The sequence below is a fragment of the Anolis carolinensis genome, chromosome 1, assembly GCF_035594765.1.
Source record: "Anolis carolinensis isolate JA03-04 chromosome 1, rAnoCar3.1.pri, whole genome shotgun sequence".
In the NCBI taxonomy this organism is placed as follows: Eukaryota; Metazoa; Chordata; class Lepidosauria; order Squamata; family Dactyloidae; genus Anolis; species Anolis carolinensis.
Window position 1 is genome coordinate 123,592,874 of NC_085841.1, and position 26,749 is coordinate 123,619,622.

At 40.0% G+C, this 26,749-nt stretch overlaps 1 protein-coding gene, 1 long non-coding RNA gene and 1 other non-coding gene across 4 annotated transcripts in view; 2 read left to right on the plus strand and 1 right to left on the minus strand.

Moving 5' to 3' along the window:
• LOC103280331 (uncharacterized) overlaps positions 1–4,220 on the plus strand; it is a 39,939-nt gene extending 35,719 nt beyond the window's left edge. The window contains exons 2-3 of one of the 2 annotated variants that reach the window (XR_010006529.1): positions 2,535–2,602; positions 2,786–4,220. This is a non-coding gene — a long non-coding RNA (uncharacterized LOC103280331). Of the gene's footprint in view, positions 1–2,534 lie in introns of both variants that reach the window. The other variant, XR_010006526.1, reaches the window with a different exon arrangement.
• The window catches only part of ogfrl1 (opioid growth factor receptor like 1), a 200,572-nt gene that overhangs the window by 107,854 nt on the left and 65,969 nt on the right, over positions 1–26,749 (minus strand). The window lies entirely within an intron of this gene.
• mir30c-1 (microRNA mir-30c-1) lies at positions 2,833–2,925 on the plus strand. Its single transcript, NR_129953.1, has one exon. It is a non-coding gene; the product is annotated as a microRNA mir-30c-1 (primary transcript).

Sequence of the window (26,749 nt, forward strand, 5' to 3'; positions counted from 1 at the left end):
GATTGATTGCAGTTAATTGCAGCTGGTTTGCTCTCCCGTCTCCGCCACAGCCCCGGGCCGAGTTGTATTAAAATGTCAGAATATATTGGGGCAAACACCTAAAGATATGCAATTCTGATTTTTAGTGATCTGGCATTTTTAATGATGGGAGAACTCAAAGTGATTAGGTTGTCAACCCAAACTTACTAAGTTAGAAAAATTTGAAACTGCCATGAATGTTATGATTACAGTTTTCAGAGTGAGTGTAGCTAATCATTGTTCAGCTCTCAATGCCCCTTCTTGTGAGAAAACGTAAATTGTGCTGAAGTAATTTCAGAAGTGGTAGTAAATCAGGATAAGGTCTTATTCAAATTCAGTCAGCATATTCCGTTGTACCGTTTGTAGCGCGTTTAAGGCTGGCTATTAAATTACTGGTGCTGTGCCAAATGTGAGTTGATGGAATATGAAAATTGCAGATAACAGTTTCACTAACAGGTACATTAAATTTTAGGTGGCCTGTATAACATTAATGAAGCAATAATAACATTTTCTGGTGTGTGTGCGTGTGTGCGCTAAGCAAAATTCAACCTACTTCTGCTATAGGTGCTTAATACAATGGCACTGTGCTGTTAAGCGCTTATCTTCTTTTTTGAAATTCCATGGTTACCTCTACAGATAGATTCATCACATATCCTGGAAAGTTTCCGTATGCCACAGCTCATTTAGTAAATACATTGTTTTTTCAGTTAGCTTTAAACAATTGTGTATCTCTCTCTGAAGCAGTTGCCTATGGAGTAAGTAACCTTGTTGGAATATGGTTCCCATTAAGTGCTACAACAAACAAACAATAAAGACTCCTGGCAGAGTCTGAAGAACACTTTAAAAATATCTCATATTAAGAAGGATTTGAGAACTTACGATATATTCAAGTGGCGTATTTTAGAGGTATAACTGTTCTATTCCCGCACAGTCGGTCAAGTACACCAGCCTTCTCTGCAACTCATTTAATTTTGCTTCTATACAACAAATGTGAAAGTGCTTCAGGGCGTAACTTGGCCACTTATATTGTGCTGCCTTTCTTTGTGACTTGTATTTGTGCACCCTGACTGAACATGTGCCATGATGAAATTGGCTTGTTGATTTGTGCCATCAAGACAGTTTTGATTTATGGTGACATTATGTGTGAGAGACCTCTGGGAGACCCTTTACTAATAATCCTAACCAGACTCAGTGCTGCTTTTTAGAGAATTTCTGTACAGCAAAAAATCCTTGATTTTAATTTTAGAAATAAAAACACATTTTGAAAGATTTTTATGAACACTATTTCCTTTATTAAATGCACCCACCTTCACCCTCATGTACCTACTGACAATAACTCCCACAGTCCATTATTATCATTGGCCACCCCAAGTGCATCTTGATAGCAATTATAGGGCAAATCATCTGCAGGGTTAAATGTTCTGCACCTGTAGTTTAAACCAAATAGATAATGGGTTTGCAATTATATAATACATTTCAGCTACCTCTTATATAATACAGGTGTCCCAAAAGTCTCTGTACATAAGGAAAATTAACAAATGCATATTACATATTATATATTTTAAATATTTTTATACTTTCAGTTATACAACATAATATTTTGTAACATTTTGTGTAAATAAAGATACATTGAACTACAATTTCCCATTTTCAGTATGTATGGTGACTTTTGGTGCACCCTGTTGTATAGGCATACATGTGATACAGTTGCTGCACTGCACTGCAGATATATCACAAGAGTTCCAACGATCTATTACATATTGCTGGGACTAGCATTCGCTACATTGCCAGTATAAGCAATGTTGTCAAATTTTCCTTTCCTTCCTGTCCATAAATTGTTCATGGCGCCCTCCCCTGCTGTTGTACTTCCCATGAAATGAGCTCAACCCCTTCCACTGTTTCACTTGCATTTACTCATGACTCCATGTTCTCTTTGTACTTCATCTATAGCTGTTTGCTTTCCTAATACTCTAGTAGTGAATCCCAGTGTCAGATACAGATTTTCTGAAGTCAATTCTCCTATGTTTGGGGTGACAAGCCCCAGAGATCTGAGGGTTGAACATGCCTCTGCTCTGGACCTTGAATGACCACTCCCGTGTTTCACGCTCCCTTTACACTATTGGTTTTTTGTATTGATTGATTGCTTGGGAGAAATTGTAATTGTGTAACCAAGAACAATTTCACTAGTGGGGAGTTTTACTTTGTTAGCATTATATTGGATTTTCACCGTTAGTGTGAAAATCTGATCATCTCACTGTTCACTATGGCAAAAAGAAGGGAGAGAAATTTCACGTATTTAAATATTTTCAGTTTCCTTAAAACTAGTAATAAAAATACAGTATATTCAATTTCTTTTTACTACCCTTATAACACTAAACTAACAAAAAACCTGAATTTAAGGAACTAAGATAGATAGATAGATAGATAGATAGATAGATAGATAGATAGATAGATAGATAGATAGATAGATAGAGTATAAAATATTGTTTACAGTAGGAATTTTTATTTCTTTGCAGGCAGGCACATGCCATCTGATTGACTGGGATTACTATGGGCTGAAGCTTGACAACACTGATCTATTAATGTAAGTGTCATGGACTTGTTGCCCATCCACCTTCAGATGTTGATGGCTTTTTCATGTGATGGTCTCCTCAAAGCTGCTCCTCCTCTATTTTTGCCTACAGACAAAACTCTGGCTTTCCAAGAGGCAAAATAACCTATTGTTCCCTAGTGTGGTGAATTTATCTTCTTTATTTTCTCCTTACAGCTGCTTATGAGCTTTGGTACTTGGCTTGCATTTGATCCTGAAGAATTCCAAGTGACAGGTAATGTAAACATCCTACACTCTCAGCTGTGTAGATAAGAAGAAAGCTGGGAGAAGGCTGTTTACTCTCTCTGCCTTGGAAAGCAGCTGAAAGAAGAAAAAACATGGAGATCTTGCAAGCTCTTTTTAAACTCCTGTTCTAAACTGTATTAAAAATATTATTATATCTTTAAGAAAACTTTAAAATAATAATAATACACTTTATTGATATTCCACTTTAACTCCCTGGAGGGACTCAGAGTGGATTACAGTTTACACATATATAAAGCAAACATTCAGTGCCTTTTACATGGTAAAAAATGACATGCAATACACAGACAAAGGTGAAGGCCTCCCCATTTCATCTTAGTCATCTGGAGGCGATGGTCAACTCTGGCCATGGGGAGGTGTTCTTTTTCCATTTTTCCACGCTGAGAAGCCTGTTGTCCATAGACATCTCTAATCGTATTGCCAGCATGTCTGCACCTTCCTGCTGAGGCGGTACTAATTTATCTACTCACATTGCATGCTTTCGAACTGCTAGGTTGGCAGAAGCTGGTGCTAACAGCGGGAGCTCACCTTTGAACTGTCAATTCTCCAGTCAGCAGATTTCCTGCAGCTAATGGGTTAATCTGCTGCACTACTGCAGCCCCACTGAATGCGCATTTTTAAACAAATATAACTGTATGTGAATAAATGACAAGAGAAACATCCTAATCTTTTGCACCTGATAATCGGCCTTCTGAAATGAACTAAAACTAAGGAGGATGTAAATTAAGGAAGAAAGTTCTCAACAGTTTTTACTGTTATTTTGTTTGGGTACTATTTTCTATATGCCATTGACAGAATCATAAATCAAATTCTAATTCAAAGTAGAGAACCCCTATCGAATCAATGAGAACTTGGTAAAGCAACACATTTGTAAATTCCATTAATTAATTGAACCAGCCCTGCTTTAGAGTAACAGTTTTAGATTAAATGATATATTATAGTTTGCAAAAACCACCCCACACTTATGTAATGAATGTGGGAGAACGTTGTTTGTAGTTTTCTAGTAAGAGTATATTTGTAAATATAATTCATTTTTTAAAAATTATCTGTTAATTTTTATTTTAAAAATGATTTGTGAAACTATTATGTTGAATCGTTTGTAACTCTTCTTGTTTATAAAGCTGTGTGCTGAAGATTTGATGTTATTTGCATACCCTTTCAAGTTAGCAATCTGAAAATTTCTATAATATTAGTTATTTATAATTAATGTAACTGTAAATTAATAATTATTCAGACTGAAACCATTTACTTGTAAGACACTTGGTTACTTTTGTCTTTGGTTTGGCTTGATATGCCGTCTTTGATATGCTGTGAAGTTTTCCTTTGAAATAAAAAAGTAATTGTTTAATATTTTGTGAACAACCACTATTCTGTCCCCACCCCTCCATCCCCTCCACCAGATTTAATTGTACAACTGAAGCTTCTGTGCAAATGACACAGCCCTCTATTTTTTTTTCCTGGTTGAAAGTAAAAAATCCTGATGCTGTCTTGACAGTTGTAACATTAAAAATAGATAGGCAGTCTGGTGCCATCACAGTATTAAGGACCAGGCTGGAAGAATATTTGTATATAAAGGATAACAACACTGAAAGCATTAAACTCTTATGTGTTATCTCAAGCAAAGAAGTCAGCCTTGTTTTTAAAAAAATATTTATGTATTTTAATTCATTCAAATATACGTACATTTGCGAGTGTTTGTTGCATACATTGCAGTACTTTCCAGCTATTAGTCTTTCATAATCGTTTCTCAGATAATATATTTTCAAGAAGGGGTCTTCTATGGTTTTTTTCTTATGAAGATGACAAGTCTAGAAGTGTGTTTTAGAGGTTAGTGTTTTTTCTTCCTATAGCATGTACAGAAATTGTTGTATTTTTCCAATTTGGTCACCTGTCTTATATAGGAATCTTATTACTACACAGTTCCAGGCATTTTGAGTGATATATTCACATTCAACAATGCCCTTAGAAATTCTTAGCAAATATAAATGATGCTTATTTGCTTTTATTTGTCTTCAAGTTCTGGAAAATAAACACGGAAGTTTCAGGCGTAAATGGTGGAAGGCGTTCAGGGTAAAGTAAATTTGCATGCTTGTTGATTACGTTGACATCTGTAAATACAAAAATGGAGTTATCCATGTATAAACAGTAGAGAGAATCCTAAATTACTTTAATATATTTATGGTAATTTGAGACTCCCATTTATGTACAGGTGTAGTACAGATTTATTGTTGGCCATTCTTAGGTTAATTGGAACTACATAACTTTCTGGATGGTAAGAACTCTAGCTGGATGTGATATGTAACATGATTTTTGTTCCTGGGTTATAAATCTCATTTCCTAATTGGTTCTATCATAAAAACATGGAAAAAGTTTATTAAACTGCAAAAACATTGTATTGTCGAAGGCTTTCATGGCCGGAATCACAGGATTGCTGTGAGTCTTTTGGGCTGTGTGGCCATGTTTTTGCAGGACACCCTGCAACACATTTTACTATAGTTTTTCAGTGCATATCTCATAGCGTCTAAACCAATTCAACACAGTTTGTGGGAGCCACAGAAACAAAGTTTCTGGAGTATAACAACTACAGTAGAGTCTCACTAATCCAAGCCTCGCTTATCCAAGCCTCTGGATAATCCAAGCCATTTTTGTAGTCAATGTTTTCAATATATCGTGATATTTTGGTGCTAAATTCGTAAATACAGTAATTACAACATAACATTACTGCGTATTGAACTACTTTTTCTGTCAAATTTGTTGTATAACATGAAGTTTTGGTGCTTAATTTGTAAAATCATAACCTAATTTGATGTTTAATAGGCTTTTCCTTAATCCCTCCTTATTATCCAAGATATTCGCTTATCCAAGCTTCTGCCGGCCCGTTTAGCTTGGATAAGTGAGACTCGACTGTACTTTCAAAGTAAGTACCACACAGTTAAACAGGAAATAACACTTTCAAACCCAGAACAGAAACATTTTCAAATTTTGTTACATAGTATAGTTTTTATAATTTGATGGAACTGTTCAGATTTAAAAACTGCACATCTACATTGAAACTTTTCTTTCATTTTTGGCACTCAATATTTACTACCATATTTTTTTTTCTTGGGGAAGGAAAATAGCCCGTATCTTTTGTTTTGAGATGACAGGCTCTTGGAGGCCCCTGGACTCACTGTTTCCTGAGTCTTTGTTGCCACTCCAACTCTCTTAAGAAAGGAAATGGGTGTGTGTGTGTGTGTGTGTGTTTTAAACCTCTGGTGCATTGGAGTGGGGGGAATATCTGGCAGGGATTTTTTTTCTTTTAAAGTGCCAAATCCTTTCAAGTGTTTGACATAGAGAGAGGGGATTAAAAGTGAATAATGTTAAAGACAAATTGAAGTTGATGCTTGACTCGTCAGTCTCTGGAGTTTCCTGAACAAACTGAATGAAATGTTTTCATTTGAAGCCCACAAAGAATTTTTCCCCAAAGGATCTTGAATGGGTAACAGTGAGGATTTACATGCTTGCCTCCAGTTTCATTCCAGGCTTGCTGGTAATTATTCGGTTCTTGCAGGATCTTGGCAACGGAAAAGAATGGTCCAGTTCACAGGACAGGCTTTTGACTGACTCCTTTTGAATGAGCTGCCAGTGACAATAGCTGAGTAAAAAGTACAGTGAGTGACAAAGGTTGGGATGAAAGGAGTTGCATCTTGTGTCTCAGAGACATTGTCATTTCAAACACAAGAAAGGTTTAGGATTTCATTTGTAGGGGTCTTTTGCCACTGTGAATTTATTTTTAAATTTAGAGACGGTATAGCTGTTTTAACATCTCATTCTTCTAGGTTGCTTGTGTGCTGCTGCTCATCCTCATCTTTTGTCCAACTGACCTAATGTTTTATTTCTTAAAAAATACACAACACCCAGACAGGCACTAAGCTTTGCACATGTCATTTTGTTGGAGTCAAATTGTTTTATGCAAAGCAACCCCCTGATCTAAGTAAATATGCATCTACACATGCACCCCTTTCTTTGCCGATTTCTTTAGAACTTTCAGAAGCATTTGCTATGCTTGGATCATGACATTGTTTGATCTTTTCAAAGCACCTGGTGGGATTGTTTGAAACAAACCCAAGCCGGCTCTTTACTCTTAGTGATTTGTAATTGCATCCAGAATGGTGGAGTGGGATTGAGCGTGTTTAACTGCTGTTTAGGCATTTGGGACAGCTGAAATGAAACCTGTTGCCACTGGAGATCTCCTCCTCTCCCTCCAAAGGTCATCTTTGTGTATTGCTAAGTAAGTATGTAGTCATTGATGATTAAGTGCTGCCACCTATGTTTTCAGGGGTGTAGTGCTGAGACCTGTTTCATGGATCTACACGCCACTAAAAAGACATTTGGACACCTTCAGTGCCTACTCCCTTTTCATCACTCTTAGATTCCTGCATCACTCGTAACCATTAACCATTCTCAGCTCTGAAAGAAATGTATTTTGGGCTGAGCAGTATAATCAGAGCTCGGAAAATAAACTGCTCTAACTCTGACTCCCAGATTTAACAAGCCTGCATACCCCAAATTCTAGTCAAAAGGAGTAATGTTTATAAGCCCTGAGCAAAGCAACAGCAAATACATTTTTTGACTTTCATCCTCTTGTTAGTCTCAGTGTTGACTTCTCAAATCCATGTTAATGCAATGTTAATGCAGAGGCCACTGTAAACGCTGCACAACAGATTTATGTAAGTGTCTAAAACAGTCACTAGGTGATGCTCAGGAAACATTGTTGCCAAAATTTTCAGGACCTCAACACTGAGCTAAGAGGACCTCATGGGATGCACAGCTTAAGAAGCAGTGGTCGAGACCAGAAGAAACAAACATGGGATGGGTCTAACAGACTGACTTACTTAGGCGATCCCTCGTAGTTCGAGGATGATGGTCCTCCATTTCTTGGAAGACACCTGTGCGTGATTTTTTTAATGTGTGGAGGTCGGTGCATGGCTGGTCAACACACAGTCTTCACAGATTGAGGTCCCAGCAGTGGTGTGGTTAACACAACGAGAGTGGCTTCTCAGTCTGTTGCAGCCTTCTTCCGCCATCACAGCCGTTTTAACATGTACCATGTTATCCTCCGCCTGCTCCGCCGTTGAGGTCTTTGGGTCTTTGGATTGTTCTTGGTCTGGATCCTCCCCTGTGGCCACTCCTGGGAGTGTGTGACTTCCGTGGTTGTGCCCTCAGGTTCATTGGAACACGCAAGCCCCCCTCACCACGTCAAGGTGACAATCCATCGAGGGGGAGGGTCTAACAGAAGCTTCCGATGGACAGAAGGCCTCTTCCTGACTCTTGAAGGCTTTTAATATATGATGATGATAGTAAATTAACCAGATGCATTATGTACAAAAACCTTGTGTACATGATTACTTAAATGAAAAGGTGTGTTTTCATTAGACTACACTACAAATATATAATACTTGAACAAATTTGCAATGATTCACAATATCCAAAAATTAAAATGTGCACATACAATGTTGGAAGAAAATAAATTCTTAACTTCTATTATAATATCTTGATGTTCACCAGATCCTGCCTGATTCTGAAAGCTAAATAAGATGAGTACTGGTAAGTTCTTTGATGGGAGATCTCCAAGGAATACCAGCTGCTGTATGCAATATTTTAGCAGAAAGTAATGAAACACCACCTCTTATTCTAAGAACATTAATAAGATGAAATTCATCTAATCTGTCTGATGGTGACAAGTTGCCCGTCACTATCTGGCAGGCAACTGGAAGACACAACATATTCAGGAAAAACAACTAGAAAAAAGCGAATGAAAATATAATCAGAAGTTGCGCAAATCTTGGTGTTTTTTCTCCTGACATATCCCATCAATTCCCCTGTGGATATCTTTACAATTTTCCCTCACTGCCTATAGAGGTTTCCAAAAGCTTGTATAACTTACTGTGGAAGTGATAGATTTTTTTATGCTAACAGCAAAGGTAGATTTCTGTTATATATTTCTGTGTTACTCCCCCCCAACATCTATCCTCTCGAGTGTCCCACTTTCATGTGTCCCTGTCCACAGTGGAGTACTCCTCTGTCCCTCTTCCTCTGACCCTCTCACTCCGAGTTTTTGTCCTGGTGTTCATGCGGCCTGCCCTTGTTTTACTGTTTCTTTGGTTTTTTGATGTAATGTATATTATCATTTATTGTATTGCTTTTAATTGTGTTATGGTATGCTGTTTTTATATTTGATTATATTGTACTGCTCTGGGCATGGCCCCATGTTAGTCGCCCCGAGTCCCCGTTGGGGAGATGGTGGCGGGGTATAAATAAAGTTTTATTATTATTATTATTATTATTATTATTATTATTATTATTATTATTATTCAAACAAATCAATTTATTGTAATATTTCTGAAAAATTATCAGGACATTTCAATTAGTTTTCCTTATGTCACCTCCTTATGGAAATCTGTCATATTTAGAAAACCCCTCTGATTGCTTATAACTGCTTGGGATCAATGTCTTCTCTATTAACCAGTTTTTAATGATTACTAAACAAGCAGCGTGCCCAACTCCCTGTTTAAAGCTATGGATCACAATGACTGAAGGCTTCCTCTTAACTTGTAAACTATTTCCCTTCACCAGGTTTATCCATACCACAAGAGGGCACTCTCGGTCTTCCACAAATGCAAAAAAATAAAAAGTTATAGAATGTTTTCTATATGGAGTCTGTGTTTGTAAAAGAATTATGTACCCATCAGAGAGAAAATCAACTCTGTAGATTCATTAACATAAGGCTGACTTACTGATAGAAATATTAAGTTTTGCATGCCAAACTGATCTTGGAACTATACAGCTCTGATGGAAAACTGAAGCTTTGTATTAAAAATTCATGAAATGAATCTAGATTTGAGGCTTCTTGTTTCAGGCCTTGGAAAGAAAAAAAAATGCGGTCATACTAGCCTGGCCAACAATGTTGAATATTTCAGTCCCAAACAGAGATGAATAAAATGTCTTTGTGCTGTATATAAACTTCTTTTTTGTAGTTTCTGCTGAACAATAACCCTTGTTTTCTGGGAAACTATCATTAAGCCTCATGGCAATTTTGATCATATGTTTATTAGAATTGTCTGTAGCTATTTTCTCTTAATGCCATCTTTCACAATTAAGAAGGTAATTGCTTTAAAAATTCTTATATGTTTCTTTCAACAGCTTGTTTTATTGTGAAGAACTTTGATCATTTCATGATAAAGATCTTGGCTATTTTAATGAAATGCTGCTAAAAATTTTCACTGCTATGCTCTGGAACTGTTCTTTTTTTCCTAAGGAGAACTTTCTACCTTCGTAGATGATTTCCAGCATCTGCCTTGTGGCTGGTCTGTATTTTGTGCATTTTCCATTTCAGCAGAACCTGTCTCTATGTAACAAAATTGGAAAAATTTTCTGTTCCTGGTTTTAAAGTGTTATTTCCTGTTTAATTGTGCAGTCCTTAGCTTGAAGGTAGTTGTTACAACCAGAAACTTTGTTTTTGTGGCTGCCACAAACTATGTTGAATTGGTTGAGACTCTGAGATTTTCATTGAAAAACTATAGCAAAATGTGTTGCAGGATGTCCTGCAAAAACAAAGTTTTTGCAGTTTAATAAACTTTTTCCAACTTTCTCTCCCTGCTGACTTAATTGGGTGTACACTAGCTCTCCACATTGAACTCAGTTTGCATCATTTAAAATAAGCAGAGGCGGAAGGGAGAAAGTGGCAGGATGAGAGAGAAACCCAAAAGTTTGAAAAGCAGCTGCAAGCATGGAATGACACTGATAAATTGGTGAGTATGTTCATTACCAAGTGGTACAATAAACTACTTACAGTCCAGTGGTTCTCAACCTGTGAGTCCCCAGGTGGTTTGGCCTACAACTCACAGAAATCCCAGCCAGTTTACCAGAGTTGAAGTTGGGAGTTGAAAGCCAAAACATCCGGGGACCCACAGGTTGAGAACCACTGACATACACAGTACTGGATTGCATGAATCGGTTTTTTAAAATGTATTTTCCACAATCTACATACTGCATGCACTCATGTACAAGTTGACTTCAAATGTATGCAGCAATTCAAATGGTCTTCTATTTTAAAAAGGAGGAGACGAAGGAAGGATAGAAACAAACAGTATGGATATATACATAACTCTACACAAAGAGTCTATATACAGAGACATATGCTAGTAACCTTCTTCACAACATGAGTGTATTTTCCTCATGAAGGAAGCATTCCATTACATGGACTAACTTGTAGTCTTAATTGGTACAGTGTAGAGTAGACAATACACATTTGCCACCTTATAGTTTCTTGTGCAATTACTATTTTTCTTAAGGTGCGTCTACACTATAGAAATAATACAATTTGACACCACTTGAATTCCCACGGCTCAATACTATGGAATGATGAGAGTTGTTCTATGAGGCACTGACACTCTTTGACAAAGAAGGCCAAAGACCTTGTAAAACTACATGTCCCATGATTCCAAAGCATAGAATCCATTGCAGTTTAAAGTACACATGCTGGAGATAGCAACCTTCTCAAACCTCCTCTATCTAATGTATTGTCTGTTTATAATGTGTCGTTTATTTCCTGAAGTGTATGTCTTTTTTTGTTTTCAGCTTTCTTAGCTCTATGTACTTGTGGCAATTTCAGGGGCTGCAGATCATGTGACTGGTTCCTTGATAGTTTAGAAAGCAGTTTTAAAAGGATAACAGTTGAGGCTTGAATCTGTTTCAGTACAGAAGCCAGTGTTAGAAGTCAGAAGTCAGTTGAGGCTTGAGTTCCTTGGAAGTAGAGTGTTATTAAAAGAGAGCTGTACAAAGCAATATAGTTTTGAAGAGACTGCTAAAGTCTATAAGTTAAAGATACAAACTGAAACGTTTTAAAGCTTAACCTGGCAAGAAATGTACTTGTATATTTAAATACATGAAGTTATGGTCCCAACAGGTAATATTCCAATAACACAGCATTGTCAAACTAAATTTGTTCCACAGAGTAGATGAACCCCTCATTATAATTCTAGAAAATGGCTTAAAATTACTATTTGGTTTTGATCTGCCTGGTCCTTGTGTTGAATCCCTGTGCCTCAGGACTTGGGTGGGATGCAATGTAACTTTATTTGGAAGAGAAAATGATGATGCAGTGTGGATTTCCCCCCTTATATATTGTTACATATCACAGCATTACCTGTCTCTACCCTGTCTACTATACAGGAATGATTGACTCCAAAACACATGCATATTAAAATTATGCAAACTCTTCTCGGAGTAATGGGTGTGGAGCAGTTGGCTGCTCAGACTTTTATTGGCAAAAGTGACAAATAGATACTATCAGTCTTCATTTTATTTACGTCACCTGTGCTTATCTCAACTGCATTGACTTCTTCCAGGCAATCTGATCATTGCTCCCGCACAGCCTGTTCCATTCTGACTGATCCGCAGTTGCCTGGGTAACCAACATGTAGTCCCCCAAAATCAGATTCAGTAGCATGGCAAGAAGACAAAAAAATCTAAGCAACTTTAAAGAAAAGAAAAAACCCAACTTTTCCTCCAAAAAAGTGAGGGATTTAATTACTTGGACATTCTTTTTGTTTGTGTTTTTTAAAAGAAAGAAAGAAAGAAAAAGCTATATTAAGACCACCCTGTACAATCATGTAACAGAGAAGCTGTGAAAGGGAGAAAGGAAATAATAGCTAGAGTACGAGCAAATGTTAATGGGTTGGGATGTTATCTCTAGAGCTTGTCACTCACATTCTTTAGAGGGTACAGACGCCTGCTGTGCAACAAAAGGGCATGCTTCTGGTATTTGGTAAATAGCATGAAAACAAACTCCCTGTTTTGCTATCACAGGCTTGAAAAAAATAGAGTCCATCTCATACTCTTAGCCTTGGCTTTTGACTTAATGCATGTTTGAGGTCAGTAAAGGGTCCTGTAAGAAATTGAGTTGTTTGGGCATACACAAATGACACTCCCTTTTAGCTCTCCTGCGTTTTATTTAGTATCTCCTTTTAGAGCTAGTGCTGGAAGGAACATGACCTCTCAATTCTGTCCTGATTGTGGTTGAACCCGGGTGGCCCTCTGCATTCAGCCTAATCTGACCTGCAGCAGTGAGTTCCACCAATCGGAAGGAGCCAGGCTGAGATCAATCCGGTCATGCATGCATGCCCCAGCAGCAACTTAAGATGTATTTCCTGCCTCTTCCCTGTGCCTTTCAGACTTTTAACTATGTAACAAACCTCTAATAAAAGAATCTCCTTGCTCTAACCTCCCTTCTTGTGGATATTTTGTATCCTTCCTTGCATTGAAGCATGAATTCCCTCACGATCTTAGCCGCTCTGCCTTCCCCTCCTTTTCTCTCTCTGGACGAAACGCGGAACCGTGGTTTAACCCCCCCCCAGCCTCTATTTCCGGTCATATCTCTCTCATTTTGGCCCCAAGCATGACCATCTTCCATACCCCTAACTCAAAGGGCCTCCCCGTCACGAGGAGACCACCCGTTCTCAAATTAATAAAGTTTTTAGAAGCAAATCAGCTGATTGTCAAAACCTGTCAAAACGGAGTTTCCCCACGCTGCGGCACGATTTTCTCTATAAGAACGGACTCACGAAGGTTCGGACTATGTGCTGGCTACGGAGGGGGCCACCCAGAGCTCCCTGAGTGCCGTTCATGAACTGCCCTCATCTCCAGAGTGCCCCCTCCCACTGACCTTTGGCCCAGTGGGGCCATTTCGCCCGGATTGCCACAGATTCCACCCCCTTTCTGAACTTTTATTACTTTATGAATTCCCTGCATTAAAACTTGGGCTCTGGGATGGGTGAAACCAGATGAATTATGTTCCTACATGTACCCTGCATGTTCCCTTTTCCCTTTATCTCCATGAAATATATTTTATATTAAAGAATGACCGAAATCTGACCAAGATAGTTGCAACATTTACCAGAGAAGATTATTCCTCATGCCAGGAGACTGTCAAATGCTCATCTTGCATGGACAATAGATATGGTCTTCCCCCATTAAACATCGGAGCTGGCCCATTTAATGGAAAGATGACTATCTGGTTCTTGGACCACTTACAATGGGGACAATCAAAGCCCATGATTGTCCCAGCTGTCAAAATGAACGACTCATTCAGAAACAAATCCTGCCCATCTGATCAGCTTTGGCTCACCGGAATCTGGCAAGCCTGCCAGACAAATATGTATATTTGCACCCCAAGAAGCAGTCTGGAAACTACCTTGAGGGCTTGTCAAGGCTCTCGGTACTTCCTTCTTGCATATTATCTCAATGACTCAATCATAATCCCTAGCAAATCCATTGTTCTCGGCTCAGCCCGCCTCCTCGCCTCTGATTGGTGGAAAAACCGAGACGGCAGGAGCTTCTTGATTGGACGGGGTTTCACGCTGCCGCTTCAGGGACCAATCAGTGCGCAGGTGGGTGGGGGAATGAACGGCGCAAATTTCAAATTGCACCTCCCATTTTCTGTATTATAAAAGTTGTTGCTCTGTATTGTGTGTCATGGCTCCTTGACGAACGATCGCGGGTGTCATCCATTTCAGCTGAACTGAATAAACAACTCGGTCTTCTTTCTTCATGTCTGAGGGTGAGATTTTGTAGCGAAAAACCTCGATCTTTAGCGACTCCCCTCTTGCCAGGATTCTCGGACCTACGGCCGGGGGGCAGGAGCTGGGGTTCCCTCCAAAAAGGGATCCCCCCCAAATCCTAGCTCAATATCATGATTGTGATTCAGATTGAGTGTTCCTTATACAAGATGGAAACTAAGAGTGTTTTGGATTTTTTAAAATTTGAAATATTTGTGTTTGTATTCAAATGCAGATAAATAGATATAGAAATGTACAAACACACACACACCCATATATACATATCTTGGAGATTAGACCCAAGTCTAAATATGAAATTCACTTTTGTTTTATATACCTATGCCTTTAACACATGGCTTGAAGATCATTACATACAATCTTTTAATAAATTTGTGCGCAAGACAAAGTTTTTGTGCACTGATCCATCAGAAAGCAAAGGTGTCACTATCTGAGTTACCCATGTGGGCAATTTTGGATTGTTTCAGATTTTGGAAGTGAAGAATTACTTCCTTGGAGGCTAAGAGTTCATGAGTTGCCCAAGATCACCCACTTGGCTGTGCAGGAATTTGAACCATGGTCTCCCAGAGTCCTAGGCCCCTTCTACACTGCCATATAATCCACATTATCAAAACAGATAATCCACATTATCTGCTTTGAACTGGATTATATGAGTTTGCACTACCATATAATCCAGTTCAAAGCAGATAATCTGGATTTGATATGGCAGTGTAGAAGGGGCCCTAGTCCAACACTCAAACCACTATACTATGCTGTCTGGCTATGGAATGAATACTGTTTGAGATCACTTTAACCATCATGGCTCAATGCTATGGAATCCTGGGAGTTTTACGAAGTCTCTGGCCTTCTCTACAATAGAGTGCTGGTCCCTCACTGATTGGCAGTTCCTAGAATTCCATAGCATTGAGCCATTATGATGAAAGTGGTGTCAAACTGCATTAATTCTACAGAGTAAATCCACCCTGAGTGTAAATTCAGAAAAGTACTATAAGTCCTCCAGATCCACAGGATCCAGATCTGCAATTTCCAGTGACTGCAGATCATTGCTCTAAATATTAGTAAATGGCAGCAACATGAACACGGAAAAGTTGGAGCATGTGCATTCATGTCACCTCCATGTAATACTATGGGATGGGGTCATCCACATTTTTCATATTTGTGGCAGGTCCCAGAACCAAACCCCTGTGGGTCCACTGTGAAATGTTTACCTGAAAGTAAGTCCTAATTATATTACAGTATGATGATTTCACTTTAATTGTCATGGCTGCATCCTATAGAATCCTAAGGTTTATAGTGTGGTGAAGCACTAGAGCAGTGATTCTCAACCTGTAGGTCCAGATGTTTTGGACTTCAACTCCCAGAAATCCTAACAGCTGGTAAACTAGCTGGGATTTCTGGGAGTTGTAGGCCAAAACACTTGGGGACCCACAAGTTGAGAACCACTGCATTAGAGTAATTCTCTAAGGACCCATCCTAAATGGCAAATCCCAGGGTTCCATGGACTGGAACCATTACAGTTAAAGTGAAATCATAGTGCTTTAAATCCATATTGTAAAAGAGCCCAAAGTTGGAGTACCAACCTTGCTGTACAGTTCATAGCATTTGAGTGTCATGGGATTTCCTTTTATCTAAGCGTGCATAAGATCATAATTTTGCATCCAATCCACAACAATCCTGCTCTGTTCAGTAGGGTTTCTCTCTAAGAAGCCTCTTGTCATCTTCCCACAAACTAACACAACTGTAGTGCCTTACTAACAATCTATTGACTTACAGTTTATAGATTGTTTAACCAGAAGTCTCGTTATTTTCAACTGTGCTTATTTCCAGGTTGATGTATACAGGTAGCAGCCTAATATTATAAACTATTTGTGGTGTAAGTTTTTGTATGTCAGACAGAATGTTATCTGTAAAAGCATCGCAAAAGGAGTGCTCGTTTTTAAGCTTTCTTGGGCTTTGGTTAGAACAGGCATGGGCAAACTTTGGCCCTACCGACTGTTAGGAATTGTAGGAGTTGGAGTCCAAAATACCTGGAGGGCCGGTTTGCCCATGCCTGGGTTAGAGGATAGAATAGATGTATCTGTGCATAAAAATGGCCTCTCACAACAAGTTCCATCAGAAATGCCTTTTAAAGATTTAAAAAGCTATGCATTACTGCATGCAGTAAAAACACTCAAACAATGTGGGTTTCTTATGGTGATAAGCTGTGTTTCACCCAACTATCCATATTTATCCGTGATTTAATTGCCTTATGGTTCCATTATCTAAGCTGTTTTTGCTCTACACCATTTCTAACAATATTGGTTAATTGCCTTGAGTAGTTTAGTACATAAAATGCATTTGGTATTTCTGATTTTTAATATAGAAGTCAGCAAATAAAAGCGAGCACTCTTGCTTTTTGAAATGCATAGAAAACAAGTTATTGTGTTGCAAATGAATGCTGCAGATGGAGCTTTTAGCAATACTGACTGTGATGAGGCCTTGAGCCATAACCCATATTATAAGAACAGGGAGGCTTTTTGTAAAGGGGTCCCTTATCTCTGAAAAGAAGAATATGGAGCTATTGTCATGACACAGAGCCTGTAGATGAGGAAGACCTCACACAATTCATGAGGAACACTAGTGCTTCTGCCATGCCTGACAAAAATCATTATTAGCAGAGGAAAGTGTTTTTTTTGCAGGGCTGAGGTATCAAAGGCTCCTTTCCTGCCTTTGGCATAATTGTTAAGAAATATGCATTTTCTTGTGTTTGAAGCAGGATGGAAATGCTGACAGGCTCGGCTGTCTGGAGCTGCTGACACAAACTTTCTGAGCATCGGCCATAGAGATTTTGCTGACACCCACATTCTCCTTGGAACAGCTGGTGTTGCTTTTTCTTTCCTTCAAAAGGCATCCCAGTCATTGTCTGGATAGACAGCTCTAAACTGCTTTTTCCCTGATGCTATTAACTTAAAAATGGTGATGCTTAAAGCCAAAGGTCGACACACTGATTTAGCTGCATCCCTTATTACTTACCATCTTCCTCCTCTTGATTTAGCATATTAAAGTTTCCATGATGTGTGGATTTATGGAAACGGTGCCAAAGCCCCTCATGCAATTCTATTGTTTGGCTGCTCAATGAAAGCCTCATTGGACAGAGTTCTTAGAATTCAATTTTTAAACTGATTTGGATGTGATACGGCGGTTCTAAATATGACTCGTTTGCCCTTGATATGCCGCCAATGAGATTAAACAAACAAAATTAATTGGAGATCAACTAAAGGCCTTTTCAATCAAAGCATTGATTTAATTAAATGGCTTTGAGGAAGGAATACTGATGTGTGCCAAACCTGAATTTGTAGAAAACCTGAATTCATCTTTCTTACTTTATGTGAGAGGATGCCAGCGCTTTCATAGCAGCAGGAAAATATTAATCATGTATTTGTTTTTTGGGGGTAATATAGACTCCATTCTAAAGAGCAGATTTGGTCCTTATAAGCCCTTTTCCCTCTCCATCTTGGCGTTTAATGGAGCTGAAATAGCTGGGCTTGTTTTAGGTAACAGCATAGCTTCTACGTATCAACTCTTCGTTTAACATGTTTGTTTTGCATTAATGTTAACCCTGCCTTGGGAATAATGGTAATTTAGTTGCTGCTGCTAACAGAGGCATTCAAGAGCAGCATTACTGTGGAACTGATGAGAATTGGAAAGAGATGCCAGTTCACTTTTAATAAATACTTCAATAGCAAAGCTTCACAGAATGGTTTTTGGTTTGTTTTATAGCAGAAAGGAAGACCAGTACACCAGATCTTAACAACAACAAAAATCATGTAGTCCGCATTTAAGCATGCATCCTGCTAAACAAACTCCAATATGCAGATGGGATTTCATGCTGGGTGGTGGTTTTCTCGGAAATAAGCCAGATGTTTTCACCTGGATCCTAATTCTGATGCAATCATAACACTATAACTATATGGTCTGAAAGGGTCCTTTGTAGATATAGATGGAGTTACCTTTGAGCAGAATATATTCCTTTGCCTTTCCATCCCTCAGGCATCTGGGCCTTTAAAGCTGAGGCCTTTGAAACCAGGACCATCTTTGGTGTTGGCATCTCAATCAGCTTTCTGTAATGGCAGCTGGTGTGGCCAACGGTAAATCTTCCCTGTATTTTCTGCTGAACTTCAAATGAGCAATGCAGGGTGCTGAATCCTTTGCCCAGAATGTTTTTGTACATTTATAATAAAGACTATAGCAGGTTTGTCACCCTACTGATGCTGCCAATGGTGTTCTGAATGTTATTGCTTTAAAAACAAGGAACAAGGATCTATAACCTATTAAAGTAAATAAAATTAACAATGAAGAAAGAAAAATTAGTAGTATCTTAATGTCATTCAGTTCTGAAAGCACTGCCGTCAGAATTTCCCCAGATTGCTAGTTGAGTTTATGGAGAAACAGGTCTCTGTTCTTGCAAACATGAGAGTCAGGTGCTCTTTGCACAAAACAGTGCTGGTTAACTTTCTGTCTTGTGACTTTAAGAAAAAAGTCGGCCTGTATCCATGGATCTTGTATCCACAGGTGTTGTATCCACAGATTCAGCCATTCACCTGAAAGTATTCCCTCCCATGAAACAACTTTCTGAAAAGTAAATCTTAATTTTGCCATTTCATATAAGAGGTACCATTTAACTATGTCACTGGATATAATGGGACTTCAGTTTCCACAGATTTTAGTATACACCAGACGATCTGGAACCAAAGTCCAGCAGATACCAAGGGCCCACATTACTAAATAAGATTTCCCTGTTCCAGACAGAATATTTAACCATCAATGTCCTCCCTATGAGACACTTAGGGAAGTCCACTTAGTATATCTGCATGTTGTCTTTTGTACGCCGCCATCCAGTCTAGATATGCTTAAAATTTTTGAAGCCTACAAGGATAGTAGAGAAACTATCAGATATACATGTATGCAATAAATACTTTAATGCACAAAAAAGTTTTGAAGCCTATTTTTATCCCTACCAATTTGACATTAAACTGACTACCTTTTAATAACCTGCACTGATTGTGATGTAACTTGTAAGCTTTCTGAAGTCCTTTTTAGGATTTGAAGGTGTGTGAGATGGGATGAGTTGGGGAAGGTAAATCCTTCACAACAGAGAAAACAGCAGGGGATAAATGCTTTGCCAGCACAAAAGAATTGTTCCATGCATATACATCTGCAAAGGATTCTGCTGCACACAGGAGAAGGGACATGCTGCTCTCCAGCAGTTGCTCTGCCAGGGGTAAATGAGGCTACACAGATGGACGTAGATGTTTAGGACCAGTTACAGAGGCAAACAAGTGCCATCTGTTGTGACCCCTCTTAAACTCTTCATAATCTGGATGGAGATGCCTGGAGCTAGTTGGCACTCAACAAAGCTGCATATGTCAATGAACAGGGATAGGATGGTCGATCTACTCCAGGTTTTAATTTGTACTTTCAGGACACTTTTCAAGATGCTGAATCTTTTTTCTCCAAACATTGCTTGAAATTTTGACTTACACACCATTGACATGGAAGCTGCCATCTTCCTCAGCTCTTCCTAGCTACATGCAATCATTTGTAGAAGTAGGATAAAACTCCCTCACCCCAATGCAGTCAGCGAGGGAGAGGCCAAGAGCCCTTTTGGGGAAGTGATGGCTGATATTCCCAACTCTGGTGAAATAGCCAAATAAGAGATAATAGTGCACCATGAGGCAGCCACACAACCTATGCAAGCCATCATTCATTTGCTTTAGATTCATTTGGTCAAATACGGTTTCTCATTATAGACTCCCTCTCTTTTTATTTTCTCATTTATTCTTTTGTATTGTGTATGAGAAGGGCATGCCACTCATTTTCTCCTAGGCACCATTTCAAGTGTTTTCTGATTTACTTACTGATGTGTGTGTGTGTGTGTGTGTGTGTTGGTTCATTATTATCATAGCTAGTAAGAAATTCATTCATGGATGGCCATCTATTTAGAGAAGAAATTAAATAGAGATATAGCTGGAGTTATGGTGTAAGATAGTGTTCTCCTGCAAAGTAGTATCAGGGTGATAGTTGCCTGGCAAAGCTCTAGTAGTCCTCTGACCAAAATTTGTTTCTCAGATCTGCATAGTCTTTGACACTTCACAGATGAAAACTAGGACTCTAATCAACACAAAGCAGCAGTAGAGGTTATAGACTTGGGCCTCCTGCCTAGATGTGTCTATGGTCCCATTGCTCATCTTACTTACTGGCCTCTATGTAATAATTGATGAGTGGTGAGAGGTTCCTTCACTGTAGGATTGCTGCTGTGATCAGTAGACTTTTCTAGAATATTTTTCTAGAACCCTGTATTTCCTGCACCCGATGATGGACGTTAAAAGTGACAGCTAACAGTGGTGCCCCAGTTCTAGGATAACCTCTCCTTCCAGGGTAGACTGGTGCTCATTGTAGTGCTAGGTTAAAAAGTGGTAATTTGCCCAGCCTTCTGAAGTTCACCCATCATTGCTTGGTTGTATTGTACTTGCTTGGATAGTGCCTTTAACTTTGATTCCACTGAATGATGTATGACTCTACAAATTGTATTAAAATGATAGTTTGTTTTCAAACTTGTCACTTGAAAAGATAGTCTTTTGTATGTCACTTTGTGTACTGTGCTGGGAGAAAGGCAGCATACTTGGCTATTTCACCAGAGCAAAGAGGGGGAGCCAGGAAGACAGTTCCATCTTGTCTCCTATGCCATCAGTTGGAGGCCCCTCCTCCCAACGCCAACTGATCCTCTGGGGCTGTTGTAGTTGAGCCAGTAAGTAATGTTGCAAGCTGTAGTAGCAGTACCAGTAGGGGAAAAAGGGGTAATTGTGAGCAGGTGTCAGATGAAGAACAGCAAAGGGAATGGATCCGGGATATACTTATGGCACCAACTGATGAAGACACATTCAAAGGGTTTTCAAGTGGCGGGGAGTCGGTGAGCGAGGAAGGAAATGTGGTGGATGGGAATAGAGACACAAAGAGGGTTACTCAGGAGCAGGAATCAGATGAAGAACGGGAGAGGAAGAAGATCCGGGATATATTTACTGCTCCCACAGATGATGAATCGTTTATGAGTTTCTCTGGGTATGATGGGTCTGGGAGTGATGAGGATGGGGAAAACACAATGGATTATACTAAGGTACAAGAGGTAAGGAATATATGTGCAGAGCCAAATTCTAGCGATATGTTTGTGGGGTTTTTGGGACATGAGGATTGGCAAACGGGAGATACATCCGAGTCATGGGGAAACCTAACTCTTGACAGGAGATGGAGGAACTGGAGAGATGGAAACAGAGGTTCAGGTGTGAAGACAAGGACAGCTGCTAGAGATGATGATGGGGTGGAGGCCAGCTCATCATCGGATAATGATGTGTAAGTAGGCCCTGAAATGGGGAATCTTTGCAGAAGCAAAGTGTTGGTTTCGTATTGTGTGTATTTTGTCGCTGCCTGTTCTTGTGTTGGGTTTTGGGTTCAGGTTCTGCAGCCTGGAGTTCTGTTCCTGAGAAATCTCGACATTTGGACTGGCTTATCATGAGTATGGCTTTCTCCCTTCCTGGACCCTTGAATTAACTCATCTACGGCTCTGTTTGATCACCTGGGAAACGACGTTTGTTTGGCCTCCTTTTACGGCGACTCTGGGACTTTGGCTGGCTTTGGCAACTCCTATTTGCAACTGACTCTTTGGGTGCAGCACTGTCTGTTGGAACCCTTTTGTTACAGCGCTGTTTGCTTGCTGTTTATTTTGACTGAGGTTAAATCCGGGTTTTCTTTCTGTTTAAGCCGTATTATTTTCCAGTTGCTTTTTGAAGCCCATTTTGGGCAAACCCTTTGAGTTTTGGCTAGAGACACTGAAGTTAAGTGTCTTTGAGCATATTATTGCTTTATAATAAACCCTTTGTTGGTCTAAATAGTGTGTGTGGCTCTTTAAGGCCTCTGTGTCTCAACAGGGGCCAATATACAATATAATATTCAATAATATATAATAATATAATATATTGTATACACATATAATATTGATAATATTATAATGTAATACAATATAGTACTATTAATAATATAATGTAATAATATTAATGATATATATGTTCCATGTAATATTACTAATAATATAACAGTATAGTGGTATAGTTCAATATAGTAATATTGAAGGGGCAAAGACATGCCGGTACTCCTTCGATCTCACTGAAGAAGGCAAGGTTAGGAAAGACACCAAAAGTTGAATCTCCTTTTTGAATCTGCTTTTTTTGTTTTGTTTCTAACATGCAAAGATTCATGAACAATGGCCTTTTCATGTTTTCTGACCCTGAACACTGCACCTGCTTATCTACTTCTGTTGCAAGCATAAGTCTAAAATGGCTGGGAAACTTAGGGAGTGTTAGCTAATCAGTTCTGTCCTGATATACTGTTATCCTTGAAAAGTAACTTCTATTCTGCAGCAACTCTTTTTCCAAACATCAGTGTTTTGTCTCAAACATAGGCCTCACTCAAACATCGCTTTCAAAAAAGCCTTTCTCAAATTAGGTCAAATAGCAGTAAATCAGAACATATGGGACTTATACTCATTGGAAGTATCTCTGAAAATTCTATTTTTAAACCCACGTCTCTCTCAATATATAATGTTAATATTATGCTAGGCAAATAATATAATAAATTGTATGTACATATAATTTGTAAGCCACTCTGAGTGCCCTTTGGGGTGAGAAGGGCGGGATATAAATGTAGCAAATAAATAAATAAATATAAAATACATACATACGTTTGTTGTTTATTCGTTCAGTCACTTCCAACTCTTCATGACCTCATGGATCAGCCCATGCCAGAGCTCCCTTTCAGCTGTCACCTCCCCCAACTCCTGGACCCCTGCCCATCCTGGCTGGTGAGAGAAGCCAGAGGGGGATTGGCCGAGTGGGTGAAGGTGGTGGTGGTGAATGCCTCCCTTCGGGAGGGCAAGTTTCCAGTGAGCCTAAAAATGGCTGTGTTCAAGCCGCTGTTGAAAAAGCCATCACTGTATCCCACTCAATTTGGAAACTTTCAGCCTATCTCCAATCTACCCCATTTGGGCAAGGTCTTGGAACATGTGGTTGCCTCGCAGCTCCAGGGATTCTTGGTTGACACTGATTTTCTGGATTCGGCACAGTCTGGCTTCAGGCCGGGTCATGGTACCGAGAGAGCCTTGGTTGCCTTAGTCCATTATCTTCGCTAGGAACTGGACAGGGGGAGCGTGTCCCTGTTGGTTCTGCTGGATCTCTCAGCGGCCTTCGATACTGTCGATCACGGTATCCTTCTGTGATGACTTGCGGGGATGGGACTTGGAGGTACTGTTCTGCAGTGGCTCTGGTCCTTCCTGGAGGGTCGTTCCCAGATGGTGTCATTGGGGGACGCCTGCTCGGCCCCATAACCATTGACTTGTGGGGGCCCGCAGGGCTCTGTATTGTCTCCCATGTTGTTTAACATCTACATGAAGCCGCTGGGAGAGATCATCAGGAGTTTCGGGGTTCTGTGTCATCTGTACACAGATGATGTCCAGCTCTGTCACTCCTTCCCACCTGTCACTAAGGAGGCTGTTCAAGTCTAGAACCGGTGCTTGGCCGCTGTGTCGGACTGGATGAGGGCCAACAAATTGAAATTGAATTCAGACAAGACAGAGGTCCTCCTGGTCAGTCGGAAGGCTGGACAGGGTATAGGGTTACAGCCTGTGCTGGATGGGGTCACACTCCCCCTGAAGGCGCAGGTGCGCAGTCTGGGGTGATCCTAGACTCATAGTTGAGCCTGAAGTCCCAGGTCTCAGCGGTGTCTAGGGGAGCCTTCGCACATTTAAAACTTGTGCACCAGCTGCGACCGTACCTTGGGAAGCCGGACTTGGCCACGGTGGTCCACGCTCTTGTTACATCCCGTTTAGACTACTGCAATGTACTTTATGTGGGGCTGCCTTTGAAGACTGTTCAGAAGCTTCAGTTAGTCCAACGGGAGGCTGCCAGGTTAATAACTGGAGCGCGTTCAGGGAGCGTACCACTCCTCTGTTACGCCAGCTCCACTGGCTGCCGATTAGCTATCAGGCACAGTTCAAGGTGCTGGCTTTAGCCTATAAAGCTCTAAATGGTTCTGGCCCAGCTTATCTGTCCAAACGTGTCTCCCGCTACGACCCATCTCGAAGCTTAAGATCATCAGATGAGGCCCTGCTCATGGTCCCGTCAGCCTCACAGGTGTGGCTGGTGGGGACGAAAGACAGGGCTTTTTCAGTAGTGGCTCCCCGCCTATGGAACGCCCTCCCCAGTGAAGTTAGGCAGGCTCCCTCCCTCCTATCCTTCCATAGGAAGGTTAAATCTTGGTTGTGGGGCCAGGCTTTCGAATAATAATTGGAAGCATGAATTATTACAGTAGAGTCTCACTTATCCAAGCTAAACGGGCCGGCAGAAGCTTGGATAAGCGAATATCTTGGATAATAAGGAGGAATTAAGGAAAAGCCTATTAAACATCAAATTAGGTTATGATTTTACAAATTATGTACCAAAACATCATGTTATGCAACAAATTTGACAGAAAAAGTAGTTCAATACGCAGTAATGTTATGTTGTAATTACTGTATTTACGAATTTAGCACCAAAATATCACGATATATTGAAAACATTGACTACAAAAATGGCTTGCATAATCCAGAGGCTTGGATAAGCGAGATTCTACTGTATCATGTACGCTGGAACTCAATCGACAGACCGTTTTTTGAACTGAACACACCTATCTGTATTTTATAATGTGTTTTATGAATACTGATGTAAGTTAATAATAATTTTTAACTGATTTATATTGCACTGTATAATTTTTATATATGTGTTTTTTGTAAGGCGCCCTGAGTCCCCTGTTGGGTGAGAAGGGTGGGAGGAGTTATAGACATGTGATTATACTGAGCATGTGCAGACTCAAGACTCCATTTTGTATTCAGTATCTTTTTGGACTTCAATGGGAGCAGAAGTCTTGCATCAGACTCAGAGGAGGTGAATGCATACAAGTTGCTGTTTGGACTTCAGTTGAGAAGTCAGTTTAGAGACTTCAATATTTACTTATGGACTTCAGTGAGTACAACTATACTAAAGACTGGACTATTGATTGAAGACTGATACCCTGTGTTCTCAACACAGAGAGAAGAAGAACTATATCATATCTCTAACTGAACTTTATTAGGAAACTAGCTTGGGGACCTGGCGGTACCTGAAAAAGGCATTATCTGTCTTTGAATGTTATGTATTCTGTTTGTAGTGGGTGAACTACAATTCCCAGAATCATGGGTCAATCCTCCCCAAACCCTACCAGTATTCAAAGTTAGCCATTTTGGGTCTGTGTACCAAGTATGGTCCAGATCTGTCGTTGACTGGTCATCGCCTGGCTGCAGTGCTCTCTGGATGGGGGTGAACTACTACAACTCCCAGATTCCCAGGGCAATTGTCCCAAAACATCTGTCAGTATCCACAGTAGGCTATGTGTGTGCCAAGTGTGACCCAGATCGTTGGCTGGATTCAGTGGTCTTTGGATACAGGTGAACTAAAACTCCCAAAATCAAGGCCCATTCACACAAACCCCTGTAGTATGTTCAGTTGGTCATGAGGCTTCTATGTACGAAGTTTGGTCCTGGTCCATTGTCGGTGGGGGTCACTGTTTCTCTGGATGCAGGTGAACTATAAGTCCCTTTTCCCCAAACTTGTCCAAGATGTTCTATTGGTTATGGGGACTCTATGTGCCAAGTTTGGTCATGGTCCATCATCGGTGTGGTTCAATTGCAGGTGAACTATAAATCCCAGTACCTATGACTCCCAAATGTCCAGGCCAATTCCCCTCAAAAAACCCCAGTATTCAAATCTGGGCATATCAGGTATGCATGGCAAGTTTGGTCCAGACCCATCATTGTTTGAGTTCATAGTGTTCTGGGTGTAGGTGAACTACAACTCCTCTAAATTCCCCAGTAGGAGTCACAGTGCTCTGACTTGATGCAGGGTGAACGACAACTTCCATCATGTGGAATCAATCCGCAAACTCCTCCAGGAAATTTAGTTGCTGCTCTGTTCTGCTCTGTTTGTTATCCAGACAGATTTGAAAGGGAAAGGCAGTAGGCGGGGTCATGCAAATTTTACACCAATGGAGAACCCTGGGATGCCTGCCTGTGGTGGAGGAAAATTCAAAATCTAGGATGAAATGGTCCCCAAATAAAAGCATTCCTTGGGTGGTGGTTCGTAGTGTTTGGAAAGGACATTGCCAG